Below are 18,996 nucleotides of genomic sequence, written 5' to 3'. Positions count from 1 at the left end.
AAATTGTAAAGCTTAATAGAAATAAAAGATGATATTATTATATATAACATATACACACATTTCTAAAATAGTCCTTCAGAAATAAGATAGTAAAAGTTAATCTCAATGGTTTTTTAAAAGAAAAATTGGACAATTGCAAAATCTAGAAATAGTTTTCTACAGAAAATTAATCGCTTCACTGGTATATTACTCTAAATAAATTTCTTATTCCATTAATATTAGATGTTTATCTTTGGTTAACTATAAGAAGCAGCATTTATCACATAGCAGTTACAGACCCAGTTATTAAGTAGTGCACTAAAAAAAATATTTATTTTCCTCTGCAATTCAATCCAATTTTACTCTGAGACTGAAATTCCTCCTCATAACTATTCTAGAGAGAATTTTATCTTTTTTCACTCTAGATATGGGATCTTTGAAAATTTTCCCTCTTTTGGTTGGGTGTGGTGGCTCACAGCTATAATCCCATACTTTGGGTGGTTAAAGCAGGTGGATCCCTTGCACCCAGGAGTTTTGAATAAGCCTGGGCAACCTAGCAAGACCCCATCTCTACAAAAAATAAAAAATATTAGTTTCATGGGGTGGTGTGCACCTGTAGTCCCAGCTACTTGGAAAACTGAGAGAGGATGGAACCCAGGAGTTAGAAGCTGCAGTGAGCTATGGTCGTGCCACTGCTACCCAGCATGGATGACAGAGTGAAACACTGTCCCTAAAAAAATAAATAGATTATTCCTATTTTTATTTGAAAGAGATTTTTTCCTTCCTTTCTGCTCTGCTTACTATTTGTGTGTTTTTACTATTTGTGTGTTTTAAAAAGGAGTATAAAAAAAGGAGTATTTAAAAAGGAGTATAAATTGACAATAATGTTATGCTCATAGATTTTGTTTCCTGAACGAGTGTTGCTTGTCTCTGCTTTACAATGTCTGAAGCCCCAGCTGACAATACTGGAACACAAAAACACAAGCCTCTAATATCACCTAGAGGCTTTTTCAATCACATGTCTGATACTTGGGCAGGAATGACTGAAAGGCCAGGTTCACTTGGGCCTCCTGATTGGGGCACCTAAACATGGCTTCTCTATGTGGCTTGGGATTCTTAGAGCATGATAGCTGTGTTCCAAAATGTAGCATACTGAAAGATAGCCTTGCAAGAACAAGGTAGAAGTTAACCTAGACTCAGAAGTTTCTTGAGGCTTAAAATAACACAAATGTGCGAATTCACTGTTTTGTAAGTCAAAATTCTGAATGACTTGTGGTTCCTTTGCTCTGGGTCTCACAATCTGGGGGAAAATCTTCCAAGTTCTTTCAGGTTGCCAGCAGCACTTAGGCCCTTGCAATTTTAGGGCTGAGGTCCCCATGTCCTTGGTAGATGTCAGCTGGGAAACTATCAGCTCCTTAAGGCCACCTGAGTTGCTTGTCACATTGCCCCTTCATCTTCAAAAAGCAACAGAGCCTGGAGTCTTCTCATATTTCAAACTTCTCTGACTTTTTTATTCTGCTGCATCTCTTCTTCTGCCATAACAGAATGTGATACGCTGGGTGGCTTAACCAACATTTATTTTTCACAGTTCTGGAAACTGGAAGTCAAAGATCATAGTGCCAGCATGAGCAGGTTCTTGGCGACAGCCTCTGCCTGGTTTACAGGTGGCCATCTTGCTGTGTCCTCACATGTCAGGGGGGTAATTCTCTTATTTACTTTTATGAAAGGAATTCCATCAGGAGGATTCCACCCTCATGACCTCATCTAAACCTCATTACCATCCGAAGGCCCCGTCTCCAAATACCATCACATTGTAAGTTAGAGTTTCAACATGTGAATTTTGAGGGGACACAAATATGCAGTTATTGGCAACTGTAAAGTTGGAGCAACCCCCATATTGAACTCTTGGTCTCTGTGGTAAAAGATATTATAGTAGAAAAGCCAAGCCTCTGAACCTAAGTCACCCTGCGCAGTACCCTGCATAGTATCACAGCCAATGAGGTTTATCTGAGGCACAATTATTGCTAATTGAAATCTTTTCGCAATATCTTGCCATGAAGACTTGAAATATAGTCATATAGTCAGTATTGGCAATTATTGACAGTCTCTATGGAGACTGAACAAAAACAAAACAAAATAAACCAAAAAATATATCACATAGTGGGGAAAAAGGGGACTCTCAGGAGATTAGTGCCACCCTTAAAGGAAGAAGGAGTGGTAGTCCGATGATATTCTAATTCACAAACTGGCTGCTATAGAAAATGAATAATTTCTGAAAGATAATTATAAACTACCACGAACTCAACCAAGTAGTAGCTCTGATTGCCACTGCCATGCCAGAAATGATATCTTTATTTAAGCAGATAAATATAAATACAGCCTCAAGTGCATATCATGGAGTCATTAACTGGGTGAATGCACACTTTTCTATGCCAATGAGAAAGGAAAGATGAGAGCCAGTTTGCATTCATATGGAATAGACCAAAAATAGTAACAATACATTTAGAGATTTTCTTCAAGGATTTCCTAATTTTCCTTTTCTCTCACATGATATAGGATGAAGAGATCTGACTATCTGGACCTCTCACAGAACATCACGCTGACCCATTACACTGGTAACATGATATTTATCAGACCCATTAAGACAGAGGTGCCTAACACACTGGAGTTCTTAGAAACACACATCACTCCTGTGAGTGGGAGGTAAACATAGTGAAGCTTAGAAATCTTCCACTTCTGTACAATTTTTTAGGGATTCAATAATGCAGGGTGTGTCAGAATAGCCCCTCCAAAGTAAAGATACATTATTACACTTTGCACTTCCTACCTTGAAAAAGGAAGTATAATGTCCATTAACCTCTTTGCATTTTTGGCAGCATATTTCAAACCTACAAATACTGCTGTAGCTCATACCCTAAGGTATGTGAAAAGCTGCCATCTTTCAGTGGCGTTCAGAGGAAGAAAAGTCCTTATAATGTAAGCATCCTTCCCTGCTGAGAAACACAATCCAATAGGCCCTATGTTGTTGGTGGTAATCAGCCTGTTGGATTGTGTGTGCGTGTGTGTGTGTGTGTGTGTGTGTGTGTGTATTATATCATGTGGGCTTTGTGGAAATCCTCAGTGATATATACAAACTTATAGGCAGTAGCAAATGACCTGGCTGCTGGTCAGAGGCCCATTTAACAGTAAACACCTTTACTACTAGAACTTGCACTAAAAATACTATGAAGAATAAAAAAGTTTATTTTTAGATAATGGAAATTATTTACATAGCATGGTCTTGAACCTGAGGGAGCATTAATGTAATTACTAGTAAGACAATCACATTAAAACCTCCCTGGGCCTCAAGACCATGCCTTTTGCAACACAGTATCTCATACCTTTTGAAAAACTACTGGCTACTGGGCCCTGGGAAAGAATGAGTGTCTGATATCAAATGAGCATGACCAGGAAATTGCCAGTTATCAGCTGAATCCTGTCAACCCCACCAAATCACAGGCAGATCCAGCAACGATGCATTATAAAATGGCAATGGTGCATGTGGGATCAAGCATGAGCAGCACCAGTGGGTACAAGAAAGTAACATGAGCAGTTAGCTCAGACTCCCATGGCACCCACAACTACTGCACCAACACACCTCCCTTAGCCACACATACGGCTATATGAGGGATCCCATACAGCCAGCAAAGAGGAGACAAAAAGACAAAATTTATTTTATGTATGCATCAGTTCAGCATAGACAGCTGCGCTGCAGCCTTATTCACGGTAGACTTAAAAAAACAGAGGTGAAGAAAGATCTGGCTAATGGGAAGAACTTCAGATGGTGTACCTTGTCATGCACATTGCTTGAAAAAAGATGTGGTCTAAGATTAGTATATATACAAACTCGTAGGCAGTAACAAATGATCTGGCTGCTGGTCAGAGGCCTGGAACGTAAAGAATAGGGAGAATGGGGACAAAGATGTCTGGAATACAGGTATATAGATGAACGCAAGGGAGTGGTCATAAAGTGTGAAGATGTTTATATCACATGTTGGTTCCCACCAGAGAGCGCTCATCACAGAAGAGTCGCTAAACAAGCAAGCACTCCAAGTGACCACTAGGTTGATGTCAGCCAGCTTCTGTCATTGACCATGCCAGTGCAGTTATGATGGACACATATAAAGCAGGAATGAGGGGAAAAAAAGTGGAGGCTATGCATAGACCCAAAAGCATGGAGCCTGACTTTTACCAAGGCTTATCTAGGAACTCCTTCTGCTAAGTATTCAATCTGCTGCAGTAGACACCAATGCCAAGGCCAGATATGGGACCATTCCTCCAGGAGGCCAATAGACCACTTTGTAGTAAGTTGTCTACACTGGGGCCCTTCAATCATGAAAGAGCCAGCATTTGATGCTCGTAGGAATAGACACATTTCACATATGAGTTTGCATTTTCTGCATACAGGACCTCAGCCAGCACTATTATTTGAGCTTATTTGATCCACTGTCTTGTTATCTCACATAACATCACATCAGATCAGGGGATGTACTTTTCAGTGAACGAGATGCTGGAGAGGAACCTAATTCATGTTATCTACTGGTCATTGCACCGACTGGATTCAAAGGTATCTGGCCTGATAGAGCATTACAATGGACTCTGAGGGCACAGCTGGAGTGTCAGCCCAGAGCCACCTGTCTGCAAAAATAGGGTACCATTCTCCAGAGTGTGTATACATTAAATTGATGGCACAACCTTGCTTACTCCCCCTTCTCTTCTCTTTTTTTTTTTTTTTTTTTTAATTAATTAATTTATTTATTTTTTGAGATGGAGTCTCGCTCTGTCGCCCAGGCTGGAGTGCAGTGGCCAGATCTCAGCTCACTGCAAGCCCCGCCTCCCAGGTTTACACCGTTCTCCTGCCTCAGCCTCCTGAGTAGCTGGGACTACAGGCGCCCGCCACCTCTCCCGGCTAGTTTTTTGTACTTTTTAGTAGAGACGGGGTTTCACCATGTTAGCCAGGATGGTCTCGATCTCCTGACCTCGTGATCCGCCCGTCTCCGCCTCCAAAGTGCTGGGATTACAGGCTTGAGCCACCGCACCCGGCTTCCCTTCTCTTCTCTAATAAACACTTTGGCCCCTAAATTCAGTGTCATTGTATGCTTCTTGAGAAACCAATCTGTGACATTATAAATATTTCCTCAGTTTAGAAGTGAGTGAGGAACTGCAGACCAGGCACAATTTCTCTCGTCTTTGCATTTGAAATTCACTTTCAAGACACAGAACTTGTGAAATTCCTACACATATAGAATACATATCATCATTAAGCCAGTAGTTTTAAAAAGAGTTAAATATCAATTTTAAGCCCCTTCTTTCTAAACTCTGGTTATCTCTTGATTCACATGCAGTAATTTAATTTTGAGTATGTAGATTAAATCATACACATACATGTATTTTTTAGCTTTTATTAGCAAGCTCGCTTTTCTAAGTGAATCATGTTTACTTTTAATACATTTTTACCTAGGCTTTATGAAGTATAATTTACTTCCAGGAAAATTTACGTTTTGTAGGTATATAGTCTTATGAATTTTGACAAAAGTATACATCCGTGTAACCACTACTATAATTAAGTGGTCAGTTCACTAACTCTACCACCAGCCCTTGGAAACCACTGATTGAGGTTTTTGGTTTTGGTGTAAATACTTTGCAAATGCTTTTCTTCCTTTTTAAAAAATATTCTGCAACATTGTTTCTTTTTGACACTTTATCACCCTTCACAATCATGCCTGGTAGTTTAGGATGACTCCAATTTAGTGATATCAGGACAGTCCTCAGGAATTTCCTCTTTTTTCCCTTTATGTTCTGGACCATCTTGTACCCACCTGGGGAGAGTTACCACTGCTGCAGGACATGATGTGTTAATCCACTTTCCACACTGCCTAGCTCTGGGACTTTACCTTCTGCCTTTTCTAATCAGTCAAGCTAGCTCCTTGTTTCTCAGAGTTCATTGCTTTAAGGTTCTCAAAGATTCTCTGCTTGAACTGAGTCATCACACACAGCCTCAAAGACTCGTGAAATGAAACGAATTTATGTTTCAACTCTAGTAATTCTATCACCTACTTTGTCCCTATAAGTCTTAGATTTAAAAGACTTACTGCTTCATTAAATTGCAAGCCCATTTAATGGGAAACACCTTTACTACTAGAACTTGAAGGAAAAATATTATGAAGAATAAAAAAGTTTATTTGAGATAATGGAAATGAATCTTAATTTAAGCCCTCATTAAGGTTCAAATAGATTATCAAAATGTTCTTCTAAATGATTTCCCTACTTCTAATTTTATTCCACCTTCAGCATTTTATCCTTTGTAAGGATATCTGTATTATCCTTCTCCCTACTAACTCTTCTATTGAAAGTGAAAGATTAAAAAGTGAAGAATAAAAAGAAATCACGTGAGAAGCTGATGTAACATTCAAGGTGATGTGCATGTTTATTTAAAATAATGCCCCTGTTCCCTATCCAATGTACTACAATGGCTGTTCTTCTGGGAAGCACTTTCAAGAAAGAAATATAGACATATAATATTTGCTTGTCCACTATAGCAACACTTTGTCATTCATGTAACATGTTTTGACCAAGCCTGAATTTCATGTTGTAATAGGAGAAAGCAATTTGGAAATTAGGGGAGTCCTATGTTCTTGTACCTTTTTGTAGTCTGAGAAGAGATTCAAGTTTGCAATACTATTTGCCTTATTGAGTCATAACGTCCTTTACTAAACATTTCCTTATGAGAATCTAGGAAGGATAAATCTATATAAAATCTATAACTCAGGATTTGATGAATGAATCTGCTACCTGTTTCTTAGAAAAAAAATCTGGGCATTTTTATTGTTATTTAGAACAAAAAAAAAACGGCTCACAAACCCATTAGTTTTCATTCCAAATTGTTGTAATTAAAATGATTATTCTTAATATTTCTTATTTCAATTTCCTTATAAATATAATTAGCCTTAATCAGGGCTTCTGATTTATTATTCATTTTACAGATGAAAACATTGCAATATTCTGGATGAATTTTTCACTTAAGTTATCCTCATGTTTTCCATATCTGATATTATTTGAACATTATCTAACGAATATTATTTTTATATGCACAATAATAAAATACTAGTTAATAATTGACAGCTGTTTCTTACAAGTTAAAACATGAAATGGATGATTAGTTAGTCAATACACATGAAAATAGAAATACCTGATTGCAATTACATTAGAAGACATTTCTCCTGTAACTTTATATATGGCCTCTTTCATGCTTGATGTCAGCCACATCTATATGTAGTCTCAAAAATGGAATCAATGATTTAACGAATATTTATTGAGGACTTATTATTATGCGCAGCAAAAATGGAAACAATAGGTATTTCATGAGTATTCGTGATGTATTAGGATCTATGTCCAAATTTTGATGTGCATTATGTCTTTTAATCTCCATCACAAGCACAAGAAAGATTAGTACATTGTGCAGGTGAGGAGTCTGAGGCACATAAATCTTAAGATCAGTTAGAAACATCCAGTCTACTCAAGCCTGTCTGGCTCCAGGGTTTTTGTTATTATCAACTACACTTTAAGGCTGTCCTTTTTTAGTTGTAGGCACAAAGATGAATGAGAAATGGTCCATGCCTGAAAGAACTTTACCAGCTAGTAGATAATCTAGTTAAAACATATATAAAAATAATGATAACTCAAGATGGAAAGAAGGCCAACATATGAATTCAGATCAAGGTAGGGTGAATGGAGCAATTTCTTGTAGTTGAAAGGATCATGAATGGCTTCTTAAAGGACAGAAAGCTAGCAGAGTGCAATGATTAAAAGCTTGGGCTACTTGAATTTAAACCCTGGTTCTGTTACTTAATAGGTACATAACCTTGGGCCTCTTTTAGAGTCTCAACTTCTTTATCTGTGAAGTGGATGATGATGATAATAATAATAGTAATTGCTTAATAGGGCCATTGTGAGAATTCAAAGATCTAATATTTTAAAAGTAGGTAGACTCATGCCTGGCACATACTACAGACTATCCAAAAAAAAAAAAAAAAAAACTAGGCTGTTACAAGACAAGAGTAAAATAACTTTTTACATGGAGAAAAAAGAAATTAGAAGAGGGAGGGGTTAGCATTTCTTGTGGATATATTAGATCCTCCAAGTCAGTATGGAATTGTTACTATGATAGAAATTGTAAAGATTCTAGGACTCTGAGAAGTAATAATTGCATGAAAATATATAGCACATATGTAACAAAATTAGTTGTAAAATACAACGTATAGGATTAACATAACTAACTCTGAAGTTTCCCATATCTAGCAGTATCTTTGATTGAGCCTATTTATTTCTTCATATCTGACCAGTCACTATAGTCTGCCATTTGTACATCCATAATCTTTCTTGAATCTATCTTCTCCTCCCAGTTCCAGTTGCTTCTTCCTTTTTAAGGATTGCTACTCTTTACTTCCTTTAAATTATTCCCATAACCTTCTAACATACTTTCTCCCTGCCTTCCCCTCTTGTTTTCCCTTTAAAGGACAGATTTGAGTCTGTCACTTGACGGATAATATATTTGAAAGCCTCACAATACCGGAATATCGTTTACATAAAAAACAAAACGAAACAAAAAAACAACACACACGTGTTTCTAATTTCTCACGGAATGACACTGGCTCTCTGAAGCAGATGATTCCACTTTGCACATTCTTGGCTTCCTGAATTTATTTGTCGTGCTTTCTCTTTGTTGTCTGGTCAACCTCTTCTCTTGACTATTTTTACAACATGATGTAATGGATCTTTCCAATAGTCTCAGAATTCTGGCAGAAAGACTGGATACATTCATTAAGCACCTACTACAAAATTGCCAAAGGAACAGAGTGATCACAACCTAGATAAAAGAAGACTAGAAAGTTAATGTAGGAAGGTTCTTAACGGGAATTTGTAAAAATAAAGGACACCTTTGTTTGCCCCTTTCTAACTTTTCAATCAAACACTGTAAGAAGTTTTGAAAGTACCCTTGGGAGGACTTGACATGAGTTCTCAAATATTTGGGAATACATATTACCATGGAAACATAGAAATACATGCATCCTTCTTGTCTTCAAGAGTCTGATGGAGGGAGCTGGCTAAGATATTTGGAAGGGAAGAGAGAAAGTGTTAATTTCAGAAACCACACATCTACCGACCTACCATTTGGCAAAGCAAAGTTGCATAATTTCCACAATAGGCAATCAGATGCCAGGGAATGCACGTAGGCTTGAGTTGTCTCGCAGAGACCCACCCAAGATAATCTATGATGTCCCTCCAGGAGACAAAAGCTGACGAAAGGTAACAAGAAGTCAGTCTGTACATTTGCTCACATCAAGAATCTAAGAAAGTTAACTCAGGACTGGATTAATTAGCACTAAAAATAAGACCCTTGCTACTTTTCCCCAGTCCCTACTCTGTTTCTGGCAGTGCAAACAGCAGAGAGAGGAGCAAGTGAAGGAAGACCAAACCATTTACTTATTTGACAGAGCAGATCTCTAGGAACAAAAGGAGGCCTAAATTGGAAAAGGAGAAGAAACTTTAACTTGTACGAGATGGATGTTTAATAGAAGAAAGAGCCAGACTTCTTAGTTCATAAGATTGATACTGAGGTTGTGGGATCTTCCTGAGATGTGCTTAATTTTAAAAGTAGATCTGAAATGATGTATTTGAAGGCAGAAATTAAAAAAAAAAAAAACATATTTAACAATTTCTTATTTGTCTCATCAAAGTTTCTCATTTAAGAAATGATTTGTATATAGAATCCTTCTTGGCAGTGTCTAAACTTCATTAAATCTCCATGATTTAAAAAGAGCATAAGTAAAAGGACCAATTAAAAAGAAAACTTTCCTTAGAGCCTGCACTTTTCTCTACATACTTCACTATCTTCATTATCTCTTTGCCATATACCTTTGTTTTTATTGTTGAGACAAGGTCTTCCTCTGTCACCCAGGCTAGAGTGCAGTACCACAATCATTGATCACTGCAGCCTCAACCTCCGAGACTCAAGCATCCTCCAGCTTCAGTCCCCTGAGTACCTGGGACTACAGGCACAAGCCACCATGCCTGAATATTTTGTTAATTTTTTGTCCAAGTAGGGTCTGCCTATATAGCCCAGGCTGGTCTCAAACTCCTGAGCTCAAGCAATCCTCCTGCCTTGGGCTCCTGAAGTGTTGGAATTACAGGTGTGAGCCACCATACCAGCTTATAGCATAAGTTTTTGAAGTGGTAGTATTTATACAATCCATCTCCACTATCTCCATCACCTTACTGCCTATTATTTCTTAGTTTAGTGCATTCTGACTTATCCCATGTTCGCTTTACTGAAGCAACTCTTCATTTTCTAAATCCAATGGATACTGCTCAGTTATGTTTTACTTGATATCTCACAAGTATGTGACATTTAAAAACTGTCTTCCTGAAACTCTCTCTTTGCTTGGCTCCCATGGTGCTGCATTCTTCTGTTTTCCCTCCTACTTTCTTACTCAGGCATTTTCAATCTTCTTGCAACCACATCCTCTTCTACCAGAAACTAAATGTTGATGTTTTTATGGCTTGGTTCTAGACTATCTTTTCATCTTATTTTATGTGCTTTTCTTCAGTAATCTTACTTATTAAGCAACTTTAGTTATCTTCTATATGCTTACAATTATGATGCCCAATTTATTTTATGACCACCTATTTAACAACCTACTTGATATGTCCATTAAATATCTTAAATGCATTTGCAACTCAATATGTCTTGAACCTATCCTAAGCTTCTGAGCCTCTAATCTAGATTTCTTCCAATATTCCATAGTTCTTCCAATAACAATGCTATTTATTCATCTAGTCCTAAAAGCCACAATATTTAAGCCTTCCCTGCCGTTTGCCTCTCCTTCAACCTCCATATTTATTAAATCATCATATCCAGTGGATGTTTGTTCTTATCGCTTTTGTCTACACAATTTCTTTATCTCCAGTAGAACTGGCCCTGCTTCATGTTTCTCCCGCACTATTGCAACTTGAGCCCCCTGACAGATCTCTCTACTTTTACACTTGCCCTCTGTAATCTATTATTTATATGGCAGTCAAAAAATTAAAAAACACACTTACCCAAACTGTAATCAGATTAGGCACTACCCTGCATAAATCTCTTCATGGCTTCCATTTCACTTAGAATAAAGAACCTATTAATGCCTTTTGCACAGTTTGCTAATTCCCTATCTAATACCTATTCTCTGTTTTTCTTGTTAATAGAATCCCTACCATATGTGGTACAATGTCAATACACTTGTCTAACAACTATAATATCTAACTTTTTTTTGCAACTAAGTGATGCCATATAACTAAATTTCTGCCAGTGAAATGTAACTGGAAGGCTTTTAGACTGAGTCTTAGGTGAAGGATACTTAATAGGTATAGGCTTTTTTTGTTCTTTCCTCACTCTTCCTTTATCTTGCCTGGAATGTGGACATGATGACTGGGGCTTCAGAAATCTTCTGGAGCCATGAGATAACCATGAGGATAAGCTATACCTAGTGCTGGGCCTCAGAAAATTATACACCAAAGTATGCCCTTGGCAGGCTGAATACTTTGAACTGAAGTCGACTGGGAAGGCCTCAGAAACAAGGTCTCTCTGATATTCTCCCACCCTCCCTTTTCTCATACCTCTTTCTCCTCCAAGGTTAGCCATAGAAATCAGAATTCCTCTCCCCCAAAACAAGCTATAAAGCCTAGAAAGTTTATTCTCTGACCTACATTCTCCGGAAGTAAATATTAAGACCCCCTTCCAGAGTGTCCTACTATGTATGGGGGAAGGAATGCTACACACAGAGGCCTAGAGTAGTCTGAACAAACAGACTTTGCCGAGTTCCCGCCTCAGTTTATTACCATTGGATGACACCCTTTTTGTCTAATCTTGTATCTCCACAACTATCCATATGTCTTATCAGACTTAATGTGAAAACACACAGTTTTCCCTGGGTCTTTAGGTCATTTCTCCTGAAGGCTTCCATGCCAAGTAAAACTTTGGTTAAATACATATTTAATGCTTTCTCACTAACCTGTCTTGTTTTATAGACGCATCAGCCATTATCCTTGTGATGGGTGAGGAAAGTGTACTACAGTGTACTACCTTTTCACCCCCACACTGGGAATGTTGAGAAACCAAGATAGACTATGATCAGGCCAGGACTTCCTATCTCTGTAATTTTTTTTTTTTCCCCTGAGAGAAAATTAAACCTCTATCTTTTTAAAGCTCTTCTTACTTCTGACATATGACACTAACAGACAAGTGCAATTCCTAATTGATACTATGATCTTCCCTTATCTATTTATAGAATTAGAATAATAATATATCACCAACCTGGGAAGCTTCTGAGAGTGGAAATGGCAGTATTAATTATTATTGATTATTTCTTATCTTAAACCTGGACTGCCCTAAGGAATTGGGATATGTGGTCACCCTCCCTATAAAGCCCCATGTAATCTACCTGCTTTACCTCTTGCCTCCTCCCTCATGCTCAGTACACATAATTGATTACTTTTCATTTCCTAGACTATATCAAGTTCTCTCCCTTCTGGAGCCTGTGCTTCCCCTTCCTCTAGTTTTCTTCCCTCATCCCGTACACAAGTCATCATTCAGATCTCAGCTTACATATCATTTCCTTAGGAATCCAGACTAAGTTAGTTATCTCTGCTACATGCTAAGCATCTTTGCTTTTTAGTGTTTGACTCTTGCTATATTTAATTGTAATTTTGTGTTGATTTGATTAAAATCTGCCTTCTACCTAGATGGTACCTTCATGAAGGCTGTGATGGTGTCTGCCTTTTAAAAAATTAATCAGTAACTAACACAGGGCCTGAAGCAGTAATACTTACATCTTGCATGCATGAATAAATGATATTTAAAGAATTGGATGTGGCATCATTCTATTTGCATAATAACTTTGCACAGTTTCTTAAATTTTTTCCAATGTTTTTGAAAATAGCCTGTGTTTCATTATGTAAGTTCATGTTTCCCTTTCTTTTTCCTTTTTTTTTTTTTTTTTTTTTTTGAGATTGAGTCTCTATCTGTTGCTCAGGCTGAAGTGCAATGCAGGGGTACAATCTCTGCTCTATGCAACCTCTACCTCCTGGATTCAAGCAATTCTTCTGCCTCAGCCTCCTGAGTAGCTGGACTTACAGACGCGGGCCACCACACCAGTCTACTTTTTGTATTTTTAATAGAGATGAGGTTTCCTCATGTTGGTCAGGCTTGTCTCGAACTCCTGACCTTGTGATCTGCCCACCTCGGCCTCCTAAAGTGCTGGGATTACAGACATGAGCCACTACACCCAGCCTCATATTTCCCTTTCTTCTCCATTCTCCATTCTCTGTTCTACTTTGTAGTAACAGCTGCAGATAAAAAGATTCAAGAAACACCTCAGTATTGGACACTGATTAACAAGGTAGATACCAAATACTTAATGAAATTGATCTAACTTTGAAATGTAAATAGAACCTGATAAAGATTAAAACAGAAAATTTATAAATAACTCTATAGAGTGTATACAATAACATTGATGTTAAATTTACCAAGCAGACTGGTTAAATGTATAAAACTAGTAACACTTTTGTGGTCCATTGTTTTAAACTGAGCTCCTGCACTAGGCTTCAACGCACCAAACCAAAATGGAATCACTCATGTCAAATAGCATATAATCACACTGAAACTGTAAGGAAGCAGAACAAATAGCTAGGTTTTTCCTAAAAAGAGGAGATTCACAGCAACGGATCAGAAAGGGCTCAGTCAACCTGAGTTGGCCAAATAAGGAAGTCCCCTCCATTTCAACCTTTACAAGGAAAATAAACTGAAGTAACCTAATGTTAACCAATCTGCTTTTTGTGTTATTCTATTTCCTTGTTCCTGCTCAAAAACCAACTGTTTTGTGACACCCAATGGAGCTCCTTCTATTTTTAGACAGAATGATTTCAGATTTCATGAATTGTTAATAAAAGACAAGGAGATCTTCAAAATGTGGGCTTTTTAAAACAGTTTTATTTCAGGAAGCTATGTATAATTACGACTTGTTTTTGGCAACTAATTTATCTTCCATGAGGACTTTATAATAGTTTACTAAATTATAAGTTATATGTGTGTTTATTTTTTTTAAAATCTTGTTTGTTTTCTGGTCTTTGCTTGTACTCTTAAGTGCCTCAAATTTTCTTTATCTATCTGAGCAAGTCATTATCTTTGGTGATACTTCTGTCTTTTGCTGTGTATTTTCAAGGAGACTAAGAGATTCTTATCAAATGGCTCAATGTTATCTTATTTCTACTACATAAGGGTTTTCAGCCATTGCTATGCATTCTTATATTTTAACTTGAATTCTATATTTCACCTTTATTTCTACTCATGCCTCTGTTTATCTCCTTGTTCAATCACTAATATTAAATACCTTTCTACTTGTACTGACAGCTTTCACATTCTCTTAGCTGGTTCATCTTCACTGATTTCTGGCAAAGCGGGAAGATCTGCTTATCTAACACAAAAATCACAGTAATTCTCTTAATGGTGTGTTGTGTTCATTTCACAAAGAAAGGAGTTTCTGAAATTTTTTAGCATGGATCATTTAGCCACCTGTTGAAGCTTCCTTCTCAGATTTAAATGAATACTGTGAAATGTGTAGGATTATCAAGGAAACAAATAATATATGTAACATAATATTTTATATATAATATTTTTTATATATATATAATTTTTTTAAACAGATTCTTGCTCTGTCTCCCAGGCTGGAGTGGTGTGGCATGATCTCAGCTCATTGCAACCTCCGCCTTCCTGGTTCAAGCGATTCTCCTGCATCAGCCTCCTGAGTAGCTGAGATTACAGGCATGTGCCACCACACCTGACAAATTTTTGTATTTTTAGTAGAGATGAGGCTTCACTATGTTGACCAAGCTGGTCTCGAACTCCTGACCTCAAGTGATCCACCCACCTCGGCCTCCCAAAGTGCTGGGTTTGCAGGTGTAAGCCACTGTGCCCAGCCATAAACATGTCTTTAATTACATGTTACATAGAATGGTCTAGCAGTGTATCTAATAATTACCATATTCCAAAGCAGTTATGGGCTTAAAATATTTTCTATAACTACAATAACTCAAACTTGATATGAGCAAATTTGTGATTTTATTAGTGACAAAGTTATAGGTACTATTGTGGTTTGTTGGCTTAAAAACAATGCTAAATTTAGTCAGACGTTTGTAAAAAGTAAGATAATGTCTTTTTATTACTGACCTATGAATTCTATCCACGGATCCCAGGTTAATAGTTCCTACTTTTAAACATGATCAATCTATGGAAAACAGCCATGCAAAGAATGCATTCATCCCATAAAAATTTAGTGTACTTATACTGTTCTAAGGATTGAAGCCTACAATTTGTCCTTGAGGAATTTGTATTCTGGAGGAGATAGACATGTGTGAAGGTTAATACTGAGTGTCAACTTGATTGGATTGAAGGATACAAAGTATTGATCCTGGGTGTGTCTGTGAGGGTGTTGCCAAAGGAGATTAACATTTGAATCAGTGGACTGGGAGAGGCGGATCCAACCTAATTTGGGTGGGCACAATCTAAAGAGTTGACAGTGTAGCTAGAATATAAGCAAGGAGAAAAACATGAAAAGAGAGACTGGCCTAGCCTCCCAGCCTATGTCTTTCTCTCGTGCTGGATGCTTCCTGCCCTCAAACTTCAGCTTCGGACTCCAAGTTCTTCAGATTTGGAATCTGAACTGGCTGTCCTTTCTCCCCAGTCTACAGACAGCCTATTGTGGGACCTTGTAATCATGTAAAGTTAATACTTAATAAATTCCAGTACTCATTTGTGTATATATATATATATGTAGACTCCCCTATATGGTAGCCCTCCCCCTACCAGTCAGGGAGGCAATGTGGGGGTTATGCCAGCTGCTAGGTATGTCTATGCCAATTATGCATTCTGCCACTGGGGAATTGACCACAGGATGAGTCCGGGCCCATTTATCAAGTGACCTGAAAGTCTACCAGTTTTGAGTAGGATCCAGAACAGGAGAAGGCTCTGCAACAGGTCCAGGCTGCTGTGCAAGCTGCTCTGCCACTTGGGCCATATGACCCAGTAGATCCAATGGTGCTTGAGGAGTCAGTGACAGATAGGAATGCTGTTTGGAGCCTTTCGCAGGCTCTTATGGGTGAATCACAGCAGAGGCCTCTAGGATTTTGAGCAAGGCCCTGCCATCTTCTGCAGATAACTACCCTCCTTTTGAGAGACAGCTCTTGACCTGTTACTGGGCTTTGGTGGAAACTGAATGTTTGACTATGGGTTATCAAGTCACCATGTGACCTGAACTACCTATCATGAACTGGGTGCTTTCTGACTCATCTAGCCATAACGTGGGTCATGCACGGAAGCATTCCATCATCAAATGGAAGTGGTGTATACGTGATCCGGCTCAAGCAGGTCCTAAAGGCACATATAAGTTACATGAGGAAGTGACTCAAATGCCCATGCTCCCCATTCCTGCCACCCTTCCTACACTTCCCCAGCCTGCACTGATGGCCTCATGGGGAGTCCCCTATGACCAGTTGACAGAGGAACAGAAGACAAGGGTCTGGTTTATAGATGGCTCTACACAACATGTAGGCACCACCTGAAAGTGGACAGCTGCAGCACTACAGCCCCTTACAAGGACATCCCTGGAGGACAGTGGTGAAGGGAATCCTTCCCAGTGGGCAGAATTTCGAGCAGTGCACGTGGTTGTGCACTTTGCATGGAAGGAGAAATGGCCAGATGTGTGATTATATGCTGATTAATAGGCTGTAGCCAATGGTTTGGCTGGATGGTCAGGGACTTGGAAGAAGTATGATTGGAAAATTGGTGACAAAGAAACTTGGGAAAGAGGTATATGGAAGAACCTAAATGGTCAAACACTGTGAAGAAATTTGTATCCCATGTAAGTGCTCACCAATGGGTGACCTCAGCAGAGGAGGATTTTAATAATCAAGACACCACTCAGCCTCTTTCCCCAGTTACCCCTGACATTGCCCAGTGGGCCCATGAACAAAGTGGCCATGGTGGCAGGGGTGGAAGTTACGCATGGGCTCAGCAACATGGACTTCCACTCACCAAGACCAACCTGGCTACAGCTGCTGCTGAGTGCCTAATTTCCCAATAGCAGAGACCAATACTGAGCCCTTGATATGGCACCACTGCTCGGGGTGATCAGCCAGCTACCTGGTGACAGGTTGATTATATTGGACCTCTTCCATCATGGTGAGGGCAGAAGTTTGTCTTTGCTGGAATAAACATTTATTCCGGATATAGGTTTGCCTATCCTGCATGCAATGCCTCTGCCAACACTACCATCTGTGGGCTCATGGAATGCCTTATCCACTGTCATGGTATTCCACACAGCCTTGCCTCTGACCAAGACACTCACTTTATGGCTAAAGAAGTGCAGCAGTGGGCTCATGCTCATGAGATTCACTGGTCTTACCATGTTCCCATCATCCTGAAGCAGCTGAATTGATAGAATGATGGCATGGCCTTTTGAAGTCACAATTACAACGCCAACTAGGTGGCAATGCTTTTCAGGGCTGGGGCAAAGTTATCCAGATGGCTGTGTATGCTCTGAATCAGCATCCAATATATGGTACTATTTCTTCCATAGCCAGGATTCACAGGTCCAGGAATCAAGGGGTGGAAGTGAAAGTGGCACCACTCACCATCACCCCTAATGATCCACTAGCAAAATATTTGTTTCCTGTTCCCATGACATTATGTTCTGCTGGCCTAGAGGTCTTAGTTCCAGAGGGAGGAACGCTGTCACCAGGAGACAACAATAGTTCCATTAAACTTGGAGTTAAGACTGCCACCTGGATACTTTGGACTTCTCCTACCTTTAAGTCAACAGGCTAAGAAGGGAATTACAGTGTTGGCTGGTGTGATTGACCTGGACTATCAAGATGAAATCAGTCTACTGCTCCACAGTGGAGGTAAGGAAAGTACAACAGCCCAATCTAGGCAGTACTACAAATGACTCAGATCCTTCAGGAATGAAGGTTTAGGTCACTTCACCAGGAAAAAAACACAACCTGCTGAGGTGCTTGCTGAAGGCAAAGGGAATACAGTATGAGTAGTAGAAGAAGGTAGTCATGAATACCAGCTATGATCATGTGACCAGCTGCAGAAACGAGGACTATAATTGCTATGAGTATTTCCTCCTTCTTTTGTTAAAAACATATTTGTGTAGGTATACGCTTGTACTAAGAAAATATCTTCATTTTATTTCCTTTCTCCTTTGTCATGTGACATAAGATTTATTGACTTCACATCAGTATTTAAGTATTGTTAGCTTTATGTAATAGAATTTGGGTTGGGGATTGGTGCATTTCCAGTTGTATGAAGGATAATTGTATTTTGTTAGGCATAATTATTACTTTATTATTTTCTTTATTTGAAGATTGTATATGATCTCCCGAGATGTGTATGGGTTCAAGCTGACAAGGCATGGACTTGTGATTTTTAATACTGAGTGTCGACTTGATTGGATTGAAGGATACAAAGTATTGATCCTGGATGTGTCTGTGAGGGTGTTGCCATAGGAGATTAACATTTGAGTCAGTGGGCTGGGAAAGGCAGATCCACTCTTAGTTTGGTTGGGCATAATCTAATCAGCTTCTAGCTCGGCTAGAATATAAGCAAGTGGAAGAATGTGAAAAGAGAGACTGACCTAGCCTCCCAGCCTACATCTTTTTCCCATGCTGGATACTTCCTGCCATCGAACACAGAACTTCAAGTTTTTCCGTTTTGGAACTTGGACTGCCTCTCCTTGCTCCTCAGCCTTCAGTCAGCCTGTTGTGGGACCTTGTGATCATGTGAGTTAATACTTAATAAACTCTCTGTATATATATATGTATGAATGTATTTCATTAGTTCTGCCCCTCTAGAGAACCCTGACTAATACAACATGTAAACAA

At 38.8% G+C, this 18,996-nt stretch overlaps 1 non-coding gene across 1 annotated transcript; it reads left to right on the top strand.

The window, feature by feature from the left end:
• Nucleotides 1–1,952: 1,952 nt before the first annotated feature.
• Nucleotides 1,953–2,095, top strand: LOC119623911 (U4 spliceosomal RNA). Its single transcript, XR_005240014.2, has one exon. It is a non-coding gene; the product is annotated as a U4 spliceosomal RNA (small nuclear RNA).
• The last annotated feature ends 16,901 nt before the right edge of the window (nucleotides 2,096–18,996 follow it).

Source organism: Chlorocebus sabaeus, chromosome 11 (assembly GCF_047675955.1).
Source record: "Chlorocebus sabaeus isolate Y175 chromosome 11, mChlSab1.0.hap1, whole genome shotgun sequence".
In the NCBI taxonomy this organism is placed as follows: Eukaryota; Metazoa; Chordata; class Mammalia; order Primates; family Cercopithecidae; genus Chlorocebus; species Chlorocebus sabaeus.
The sequence above is the reverse complement of the archived record's forward strand: the minus strand, read 5'-3'. Positions and strand labels throughout refer to the sequence as shown.